This window comes from Phlebotomus papatasi, chromosome 2 (genome assembly GCF_024763615.1).
Source record: "Phlebotomus papatasi isolate M1 chromosome 2, Ppap_2.1, whole genome shotgun sequence".
Classification (NCBI taxonomy): Eukaryota; Metazoa; Arthropoda; class Insecta; order Diptera; family Psychodidae; genus Phlebotomus; species Phlebotomus papatasi.
The window spans coordinates 22,915,935-22,928,541 of NC_077223.1; the positions used below are offsets into that span (position 1 = coordinate 22,915,935).

Sequence of the window (12,607 nt, forward strand, 5' to 3'; positions counted from 1 at the left end):
TTTATTACTAATCCACTGTATCTATTCTAAATTATTTATTTGGATTTTTGAGCACTATTAATTATAAGTAAATAAATTTAATGGAATAAAATTGATTCAAAAGGCTACTTGTATAACTGAAAAAAAACGGAAATTAATGAGAAATTTTAAAATGTTAATTTGCTGAATTTAAATTAATTTTTTAAATGAATGAACAATCACTTCAATGCAATTTTAGCATATTTAAACATGTTTTTATGGATCATACATTTTAATTGTATTAATCTATTAATTCAACTGATTTTTAACATAAAATAACGCATAAACAATTGATGAATTGAAAAAAAATTGATTTGAAAAAATTGGATTTTCATTCGAAAAATCCTACACTCAAAAAAATCCACGGTTAAATGGGTATGTAAAACAGGGTTTGACTATCAAACTGATGCCAAACCCTGTTTCAACCTAAACGTGGCAAGGTTTGACGTACAAGTATTTTTTAAACCCTGTTTCAACCAAACCCTGAAAAGGTAGAAAAACAAATCCTGTTATGGATATTGATTAACCTTGCCGTCAGTAAACCTTGGCAGGAATGAAGACCAATCCTCGTCACGATTATATTTTAAACCCTGTTTTCGTCAAACCCTGGCAAGAGTAAACCATAATCCTTGTCAGGGGTATATTTTAAAACCTTTTTCTCAGTAAACCCTGGCAAGAATGAAGACCAATCCTCGCCATGTTTATACCTTAAACCCTGTTTCGTCAAACCCTGGAAGGAGTATGGCTTAACCCGTAACACGGGTTACACTCAACCCTTGTTTCCATCAACCCCTGGCAAGCGGAAAAACAACCCTTGTCATGAGTTTATTCAAATCTCGCCTCTTTCAACCCCTGGATGACTATTTTCAACCCTTGTTAAGATTAAAATCAAATTTACTTGGAAAATAATTAAATAAAACTAGAAATTCTTATTATAATATTTTGCATCACTAAGGAAATAAAAAGTAACGGCTAGAATTAAGTTTATACTTTAGTCGTTATTTTCTTATTTTCTCAGTGAAGAAAAATATTATAAAAGGAATTTCTAAGCTTTATTTAATTGTTTTACATGTAAATTTGACTTAAATTCTAACAAAGATTGAAAAATGATCTCCAAGAAGTTTACTTAAGTGAGATTTGAATTTCTCATATACATACATCAGTGTAGAAGTATAAAAAATTATAATTAGGTTAAGTAAACATTTAGAATTTATTACAATAAAATGGTACTTGTTTCTCTAACAATATATCATTATAATTCCTTATTTTACTATTAAATAATTACAATTTAACACAAATATAAGAATTTATAACTCCTAGTTATTCCATTACTTTAAACTACATGTTACTTTCTGTATTCTGGGCATGAACCAATAAACTTATTATTATTATTAAAACTTAACTTTATTATAATATTATTTTTTAAGGTCTCGTAAAAATATCTGTTATTTAAAGCTTTTTAAAACAATAGTGGCAAAAACTAGGGAGTAAATTTTACAACAGCATGAGAAAAGGTTTTTTCAAAATAATTAAGTAAAAACTTAGGAAAATCCATCAAGAAAAATTGACAGTATTTGTTTACCTATATTCTATTTCAATATTTAATCTTATCTCAATGAAAAATAAGTAAATATATCTAAATTACCTGAACAACTATGGCGTCTACACACTAGTAGAAATTTTTTTTAAAAATGCCTTTTTAAAAAAATTCTGACGTTTCTACCTACAAGGATATGGGAAATTTGATTTAAAAAGGCATTTAAAAAAAAAATTCTACTAGTGTGTAGACGCCATTAATATATACATATTAAATATATACATATTCTTTGATAACATAGTACAACATGTGAAGAATATTTTCTCATCTTAAAGCTTCAAGCCAGTAGTGAGAAACTTTAGAATAGAGCCTTTACAAATTTATTTAAAGCCAATTGAGAAGCATCAACTTTAAAAGCTCTTTTTAAAATCTAAATTTGTGAGATTTATATGCAAAATTTTTCGAAAACTAATGCATTAATCTCATCGAAAATTTGCATACTTCTAGAGTTGATTGTTTAAAACCTACACAAGGATTTGTTTTTTTTCCTTGATCATACCTTATTTTGCACAGCGAAATGTAGTGTAAAATACGCATTTTTTTCTTGTAAAAAATGCTATTGAAAACATATTTCATGTTTTTAAACTTTTGTTGAAATATAAGTTTTGCTCAACTGCTAACAGCAAATATTTAGTTTTCTGATTTCAGAGAAAAATTATGTGAGTTATGTCTCCGAAAATCATTTTAAAAGATCAGCCTCTTAAAATTTGTAAATGAAAATTTTAGAAAATATTGTTCTAATGTTGTACTTTTATGTTTCAGAGTTGGATTTGAAGAAATATTCTTTATTATATTTAAAAAAAAAATTAAAGAGGGCATATTTTTTGGTTTCTAAAAAACCTACGTAATTCCTTAAAATAAACAATCCTGCTTCAGCCTGCACCACTTCAAAAGATGTGTAAGGTTAGGACGGTGGCAATTATTTTGTTTTGCACTTTCCACTGCTCCCTGGCGTGCTTCTGCTCTCTCCTCTTGAAATTTTAGGTAGAATTTCCATGTTTCAGTATGATCCTCTCGTTCGAACTTCTGCAAATCTGGAGTTCCGATTCCGACATCTAAGAAAAAATGGTAACATAAACTAAAATTACAAAATTTATCTTAACCGTTTAGACATGTAAATAGATAGATAGATAGATAGATAGATGTTTATTCATTAGCAATAAATGAGGCTAAATCCCGTGGAAAATAGAAAACGTATAAAACGGTTAACTCGAGATTAAAAAAAAGAAGTTAAAACGTAAACTTGACACAGTTTAAAATTCAAAAGTCTTTAGAATATTTTGTGGTGAACAGCATTTCACAGTTTTTACACTAAAATCACGAGAAATTTTAACGATTTTTTTTAGAAAATACATTGCTCACCATATATTTACGCATTGAAGATAGAATTGGATTAAAAGTTTGTGAAAATCACGTTAAAATACAGAAAACGCCGCACTTTAACTTTGGATGCGCACACTTTGCCCAATACTAACCGTGGCAAGGATGAAAATCAATCCTTGAGAGATTAAAACACGGTTAACTCAAGGTTAAAACAGGGGTAAACTCCTAATCTTGACACGGTTTAAAATGTAGGCGTGCGGATAATCCTCAGAGAACAGCATTTTCACGATTTTTCCACTAACACCTTCAAGAATTTCACCGATATTTTTTATGAAAATTAATTTCTCACTGTTTATTTAGGCATTGATGGTGGAAAATCGGGATAAATTCTGTGAAAACTTCGTGAAAACTTGAGAAAACGCCGCACAATGGCTTTAGACGCTCACACATTGCACCAATCCACCAATACTAACCGTGGCAAGGATGAAAATCAACCCTTGAGAGATTAAAACACGGTTAACTCAAGGTTAAAACAGGGGTAAATTCCTAATCTTGACACGGTTTAAAATTTAGGCGTGCGGATAATCCTAAGTGAACAGCATTTTCACGCTTTTTCCACTAAAATCTTCAAGAATTTCACCGAGATTTTTTTAGATAATATATTGCTCACCATTTATTTACACATTTACGGTAAAATTGACCCTAAATTCAGTGAAAATCTCATTAAAAAAGAGAGAAAATTCCGCACTTTGATTCTTGACGCGCACGTTTGGCTACAAACTTGAAAAGAAAATTAAGCACCACTTACCACAGAATTTTTCACAATTTACTCTTCTATGTCACTGATATGTCCCTGGGTGGTCACTGGGGGCTCATATTGAGCCCCAATCCTCGAAATGTCAACGCGAATGCCTCCATTCTTTGAGGCACACTGAACACTAAACACCATTTTTCTCTTTCTGATTCCACTTGACAAGTTTACACGAGAAACCCTTAAATGCATTAAGAATCTCGCCATGATAGAAATTTAAAACCATTCAAACCTTGCGCAAGATTTAAACCGATGTGTTAAGGTTAATACTGAAATCCTTCATTAAAAAAAGGATTTAAAATTGCTAAAACAGGGTTAACTCATGTTTACAGTTTAAAACCTTTTTAAAATTAAACCGTGGCTAACCCTGTTTATAGTCGATTTTAAACCTTGCCTCAAATAAGCTCTTTTTTGAGTGTAGAGTGATAGCACAGTTATAACAACTTATAGCGGTAATTTGGAATAATGTCTATTTTCGAATTTTGGAATTTTCTCCTCACTTTCAGATGGTCAAAAAGAAAAAGAAAACCATGAAGTACAAGACTTTACATTCAAATGTATTTCTTCATTGTTTTTTTGTGCCATCTAAAACTGTTAGCAAGTCTCAGAGATCCAAATTAGATACTATTCCAAATTTTACCCTATTACCAAAATATATTTTATTTTTCATTAAGGATAAATACTTGATCGTTTAAAATGTTTTAGGTCCATTGTGCTCTCTGATCGGTTAGAATTTGAAAGCATATAAAAAGCTTTTAGAATTTCAACAAATCACAGAACGTAGTGGGACTAAAATATTTTACCATATTTAATATTTAATGGCATGTGCATAAAGCATAATATACAACCAAGACATTATATTGTTAATTTAAAGAATATCTTATGATTTATCAAGGAAAATGGATCGCAACAGATTGGATCATACGAATAATGGAATTATGAAAAATTGGGGACATAAAGGGCTCTTCTGAACCTAGTTGTTGTCCAACGCCAGTCGGAAAGTCTTAAAATCTCTATAATCTAACCGAATTTAACTTAGGGTAAAGTGATATAATTTTGAATTAGTGTTACAAATTGGACAATTCGCCGGTACAAGTTGGACATGGTTTTTTTCTTGATAAATACAGTACAAAATTTATTTCTAAGCACAAGGAACCAAATTATAAAACTAAAGCATTAAAAATATACAAATAAAAATGAAATACTAAATTTATCAAAGTACCTGAGTGGAATAAAATAAATAAAAATAAAATAAATTTATCAAGACAAGAAGCCCTGCCCAAATTGTACCATTGTACAACTTGTACCACTGTCCAACTTGTACCACTTTACCCTATCTGAAATTCAAATAAGGTATTTAAAAATATGTATCATCAAAATTTCTAGTGAATTTCAATAGAAAAACTAGACCTCCCCGCATTACAGGGATTACCAGTTTACCGAAATAGGATCACTGGATATCACTGAATGCAAATTGAACACCTTTATTGCTAGAAAAATTCCCGGTGACCTAAAAAAAACTCGAACCCGGGACACATGCATTACAGAGCGAATACTTTACCACTCGTTCCATTGAGTGCCCCAAAAATTCTACTAATTTTATTCTATTAAAATATTGATTTAATAGAATGAAATAAAATAACTTGAAGTATTATACAAATAAAACTCGTAATGAATTATTTGAAGTTATCTCTTGGAAATATCTAAAATAGGCATAGGGAAAACTGGGGCACCACCAAACACGGGGTTGCACCAAACACTGCGATTTTTTAATCAGATTTTCGACTTCTAAGGACAAGATCTATAGAATTTTATAGGCATTTTAGGGAAGTCCACTGAAGAAATGCTCCAGATAGACAAAATAGTTTAGAAATAAAAATTAGTGTTTAATGGTAACTCGTGTTTGGTGGTGCCCCAGTTTCCCCTACGCCTTTGTAATACGTAATGAACATGTTTCAATTATTTTCTTCTTATTATTATTTTATGAAAAATGTAAATTTATCTCAAAACCTTATTAAAAGCATATGTTTACATTTTTTATTGGATTTTCTATACCTTCATTTGTACTTAAAAAAACATCATAATTCTATTAGGTAACATAAATACTTCTCATTCACCAATTAATATTCCCCTGAAGGGCAATAAAAAGTTAGAAGAAATTATATGAATTGTTTTATGCAATAAAATATTTCCCATCCATTGTTAATAGTGGCGGTAGAATATCCGAACAAAGACATTTCAAATAGAGGAAGTAAAAGTTTAAAAGATCAACCTAAATAATATTATATACAATAATAATTAAAAACCTACTCTTAAAGCTGACCAAATTGAACTCATGTTTAAAATCACTCTAAATAACTTATTCCTATAGGGGAGACCGGGGTAGATTAGTCGAAGATAGAATTATATAGTGAAGTATTAAAGTTTTCCTTAGAAATATTATCAAGAAACCTATTATTTATTCACAGTAAATAGCTTTCTTCCCTATTGATTGAATTATTTATCGATTCAACCACGTTTTCACAAATTATAGGCAATGAAAAATTTAATTTTCTGGATATTTCTGCCACAATTGCCTCTAATTTTCCAGAAAATACCCAATTGAGGATATTGCAGATTTTATAGTCAACTTGGAGGACTACACAAATGGGTTTTGGTGGGATTTTAAGCACTAAAAGCAACCCCGGTGAATTGTTTGTATTGATATTTGTGCCCATAAGGTCGATAATATTGAATTTAATATAGATTTATGATCGTCACAATAGTGGTATATATCTCATGACAATGCTAAAATGTGCAATATGTGTCCATAAAATCTGCATAATGTGTGTTTCGGAATTGTGCAAAAGAGCATTAAGAGGCAGTGCATTGTGGGGAAAAATATGGTGTAAGTGGATGGTTAAAAGGAGACACAACGAATTGGCTATGTATCTAAGAGAAAAATGCTGGTTTGAATGGCGAAACATGGCTATTTCCACCGGCAGTTTTCTTGTCCACATCTCCTTCTTTTTTTTTCTCTCTCACTCTTTCTCTCTCTAAATCACTCCTCGTTCTTTTCTCCACTTTGGCGACAAACCACCAACCGGGTGGCTCACCTGGAAAAATATCACGGCAGGAGGAGAAAAAAAATATCTAGAGACACAACATGGAAATTGTATGTAGACACCATTATTGACATAATTATTGTTCAATAGAGTTTAATGGCACAAATCACTTGTCGAATATGGTCAGGTTGCTTGCATATTTAAATTCGATTCGCGTACTAACTGAATCCCACATCCCGCACTCACCTCTTACCACTTTGATTATTTTTTTTTCACTGCCTCTGTACCTCTTATCTCGTTCAATTCCACCGAATGTATCCAACGAGAGCAGTAAATGACCAAGTCCAAGTTGATTGGAATGCAAAAAGTGAAATGTAATGCCTCCATCTAAACGGTAATTTAATGAGTTTGAGTCGTGTTGTAAATTAATTTGATAATTGCACCAACAAATGTGTTGGATTAGCACACATGACGAGATTGATTGCAAATGCAAGTTATTATACGGCCCTAGTGAGGAAAAAATTAAGAAAAAAAACTTGGTCATTTCACTTAATAGAAATTAATTGTTGTTGGTTTCCAAGACACTAACCATCCTATCATGTTTAATTCGTCTAGTATATCATTGATAAATAGAGTTATACAAAAATTTCAAGTGCAGAAAAGTGGTTAGAAAAGAGTGGTGCAGTTCCTCAATTATAAAGTACATATCTAAAGGATTGTTCTATAGGGAAAACTGGGGCACTCCTGATTTTTATTTCTAATTAGCATATCGTCGATTCCGAAGAAGACTATTGTAAGTCTACTTACAATAGTATAAAAAAGATGGTATCATTGGATGCAGAAACCTTAGATCTATATCCCCACAAAATTTTATATTGATTAAGATATTCCTGCAAAAGTTACAAGAAAAAATTTAAAATCAGCGTGCCCAATTATTGAGTTTTTTGCCCACAATTTTGCTATAATTAATTTAAAAGTAGTGTTAACTAGAAGATATTCAATGCGTAAGTATGATGAAATAGTTTCAAAAGCTGAAAGTATACTAATTGCAGTGAAATTAATGAAAATAAATTTTAGCTGTCAAACTTTAAACCTCTTTCCTGTGAAGTCTACATTTTGGACTTACTATAGTCTCCTTCGGAACCGACGATATAACGACCGTTTCTTCAGTGGACAAGCATCCCTATAATATCTAAATTCATACAGATCTAATCCTCTCTGAAGTCTAATATCTAATTAAAAAATCGCAGTGTTCGGTTCTACCCCGTGTTCAATGGTGCCCCAGTTTACCCTATAATTTTCGGATAATAAAAAATCTTCTCACCTTGGCACAGAGTTTATGTTAATTGAACAAAAGATCATGGATAAATAACACGTTGTTGTGCAAAACTGCCCCAACATCCCTATTCTATTACGACTACTATTACTATTACTATTACGAAAGTCTAAAGACGACTAAATTCGTTCATATCCATGACAGTTCCGTACCGGCCATACTACAAACGAGACTTAGCACTCACTAGCACACAGTAAAAAAATTTTGGCTGCTTTACCATGATTTTCATTGTAAATTTTACATAAAACATGTAATCGTGTGTACTAATACGCATTTGTGTAATTTGTACACCTTTTGTCTGAAAACTGTGTAATTTGTACACCTTTTATTTGAAAACTGTGTAATTTCACACGAAATATGTAAGAAAATATACACAACTATGTAATCATTCCCAGTTGATTACACGGTTTACAATTACATAAAATTCAAATTACACATTTTCAGATTACACATTTTGCTGAAATACATAAATTGTGTAACTTTACAAGAATAATCGTGGTAAAAAAGCAAACCAACGATTATCATTGTAATTTTTTTTACTGTACACTTCCAAATCATATTTTTTATACATTTTAATGCTGATATTTACACTAAAATGTACGTATCCTCCATTTAAAATAAAGATACTTTCAAATTTACACCACAACACAACCCACGTGTAATTATTTTTTATTAACACAAAATATTCACGAATATTGCAAAAACTGACCTTCCATCTTCCATATTACAAATAATTTTAATTGACAACAATAATTATTATAATTATAATTACACGTTAAGATTTAAATTTAGAAATAGTTTCATTTTCAATAAAGTACCTACACGTACATTTGCAATAAAAATATCTTCATAAAATCCCACTAAAGTCATGTTTTGTGAGTCGCAGTGAATGCTAAGCCCCGTTGGTAGTGGGTCCGGAACTGACTTGACTATGAACGAGCTTAGTTGCCTCCGGGCTTTAGCTGTAGGTGTGTCCAGCACATATAAATGGCTTTTATAGTCTCCTAAAGAGTAATTAATTTTCGTAATCTAATTTTCTTGTGTAAAAAGTATATTTAGAAATATTGAAGCTTCTTAATTTTTCTAAAAGAACATATTTTGTAATTTTACCGGTTATTGGACAGAAAACAGTTAATAGAGTGACATGAGATTGAACTGAGTTAGGTTTTCTTTATGGCAATCTGCCCTTCCGGTGAGCGTTGGAATCTGCTGATCAAATCAAGAATCAAACATACAATTTCATCAGAGCTTTCGACAGTTATAGTGTCGTCCTCAATGGTTTCTTGGTTGGTCTTTTGGAACTCGTTCTATGAAGTCTAAATTGAAAAATCGCAGTTTTCGGAGCTATATACTGTTTTAGTAAACGTTGGCGGTTTATGGCGGGTAACGAAAATCAAATGACATGGTTCAGACTGAATACTAAGTATCTAATTAAGCCCTTTGTACAAGTTCTTAATTAGTAGCTTGTATTAAGGAAATAAGACAATAATTTTCACTAAGTATACTTAAGAAGAGACAGTCCACTAAGCACTTTTTAAGTTATCCTAATGGTTATAAACATTTTTTTTTTCAAGAAAATACTTTTGCCTCCTTGAAATAATGAACATATTGCACCCAGATCATCTGTATCTAGTTCAAATTCACAATCTTTTTTGTCAGCTTCGAATGCTGCCGAACGAGTTCCTATAATCCCTGATGATTAATTAAAAAATAGAGTATTGGAAATGTAGTGAAGTTTACACCCACGAAACACTAGTTTATGAGACTATTGCGAGGTACACTCTTTCGGATTATGCCTTAAGATTTGTCTATAGGTCGGTTATATTCCTTGCGGAACCGCTACACCCAGGCCACTTATTTGGGCCCATAATGCACTTCCCATTCTCCTGTTCTATCTTAACCCCCAAGGCGGTTAAACCTGCTCTATATCACAGTGCTCTGTGTACGTTCTAATACACACAGTGCCGCTTTATATCACGGTAAACCAGCCTCGGTTTGGATCTGAGCAGTGAATGTGTATTTATATTCGACTGTGCTCTGCATGTCGAAACTTATTTCCTATACCAGCCTCTGTTTTTAGGTGGTTCATTGTCAATGCATTGGCATTACTTTTCCATTCATTCACTGGACGAATTAGAGACAAATACAACAGCTGAAAAATCTGCAGCTGCCCAGTCTCGAACCCGAGACCTTACAGTCATAGAGCCACTACTCTATTCACTGATTCACTGAGGTCCCAATATAATATGAAGTAGGGGGAGGTCGGGCTACTTTGACCTGTGGGGCTAGATTGGTATATGACTTTTCAGCATATTTCTAAATGAAACTTGTCCTTACAATTATTTTATAGATCTACTATTGTTTTGTCTATCCAAATTACATCATGTTAAAACCGAATTTCCTTTAGAAATATGCTTAAAGTAGCCCCACCGCCTCTTATAGCTGTTTTTTTATGGTCAGCCTTTCCGAATTTTACTCTATAACTTGGATTAGATTACAGTGGGAGTGGTTCCATGTGGGACCGCTGCACCCAGGCTTCCTTTTGAGCCCATTATGCCTCACCCTATAACTTAGTAAAAACAGTTAAAAGACATATTTAACAGAATACGGGATACTTTTGAAAAATTACGCTCCCGGATCACAAGTTGAGAGCAAGAAAAAAAAAATATACAATTTGATACGGGGAAAGTCTTGTGTTAAACTTACTAAATCAAAATGTAGTTAAGAATAGGGGGTATACAAGTCTGCCACTCATTTGGAGACAGATCAGGGCGATCTGCCGATTTGTCACTTATGGTACACTAGCTGGCCATACTTAATCACCCCCTGATTGAGAATGTTCAATTAGACTTTGTAAATTTCACCGACTTCACTTCATATAGAATTATCACTATAATTAAAAAACTTTGCGAAAAAAACTCCCTTTGTTAACAGATGTCACTACTTTCGCCCGGAATATGCCTTATTTAATGACTTATTAAGTACTTACAGTAGACTCTCGCTAATTCGACTCCTTTAACATCGGGTTACTTTTTAATTTGGGCAGCAGTTAAATTTGAAAAGAGTTTGTTGACATTTTTGAAGTTCGATTGTGATTATCGAATGAAGCAAATATGCTCAAATTTGCCATGGTTTGTTTCAGTCGTCTCAGTTGTTGTGTGATTTTACATTATTAAGGGATTTTTATAAAATTTACAATTAATATGAGCATGTAAATTGAATATGAGTACGAAGGTAATCAAAAAATCGTTGCATTTCAAAAAAATTCATGCCCGAATTTCTCTCTAACTCGGATGACATTTCGGTTCCAAATGCCCGAATTTGAGAGAGTCTACTGTATTAAGGACTTATTATATGCATTTGAACAAAGCTCTTATTTAAGAGCTTGGGCAATGTCTGTAATTATTGTATTTCTTTAGTAATACTTTACCATGTGTTAGCCAAGTAGTGCCCCAGCTTCTCCTATATTGAAACAACTAACAGTTCCATCTTCTCCTAACGTTTAAAGCACTTTAAAAATTAATTATCGTGCTTAAAGCACTTTTCAATCCTAAAAGGACTATTTTATAACATTTTTTCAGATGTCATAAAAATACTTTAAATTTCTATCAATACAATGATTGAGAACGAATAGATTTTTTCATGAACAGAAAAATCGAATAACAAAGTTTTAGTAAACTTTTTGCCATTCAACTCAATTTTCCTGGCTAAAAGTTTCAGTCTATAGCAAAATCCATCGATCACCCATTAAATCACCTGGGAATGGAAATCGTGCCATTTTGTCTATTGTGCCCGAATGAGGGGGACATGAATGGTTACAAAAGAGTTGGAGTGTCGCATTTGGATGTCATGTGTGTTGCACGAACTGTTGTAACATTACTCGCTCATAATTACAAATTAACAATAACATATTGTTGCCGCTGTTGAATAATTGAATATCGAAGTTCCTATTCATATTCAATTTCGACTTCACAGTATGAGTCAAATATCTATGTAGTGGAATTACATGCTGCCACAGCAATTATTATCATTAAAACTGTTTACCTATACTTTAATTTATGCTTTTTGATTCACCAGATTAACTTACAGCATATGTATTTCCGAGCGTTATATAGAATTAATATTTCCAAACTTATATGGTGGGGCATTTAGTATAGATCTGATTTTTTTTAGGGGAGGTATGACTTTTTCTTTTTTAACATAATTAATACCAGTTTGAAACGTGTGTGAACTTTCATATATAGATTCACAGTGACACAAAACACGTTTGACATTGAACGACAATTTATTAAAATGTTATTAATAAACGGTGAAACATCTCATGTCTAGTAGCTCCAAGACACTCTAATGAGTTTACTCTTGGTGAGAAGAGTATATATTTAAGAGATCAATAAAGGGCATAATTGCTGGCTATTAAAATGCTATTATACATCCAGTTCTGCTATATTAATTTGTTACTCTGGTGACTTCTGCTCACC

The 12,607-nt window shown here is 32.1% G+C and overlaps 1 protein-coding gene across 2 annotated transcripts in view; it reads right to left on the reverse strand.

Annotated features, from left to right (window-relative positions):
* Positions 1-12,607, reverse strand: part of LOC129803119 (Krueppel-like factor 8) — a 112,493-nt gene that overhangs the window by 85,533 nt on the left and 14,353 nt on the right. The window lies entirely within an intron of this gene.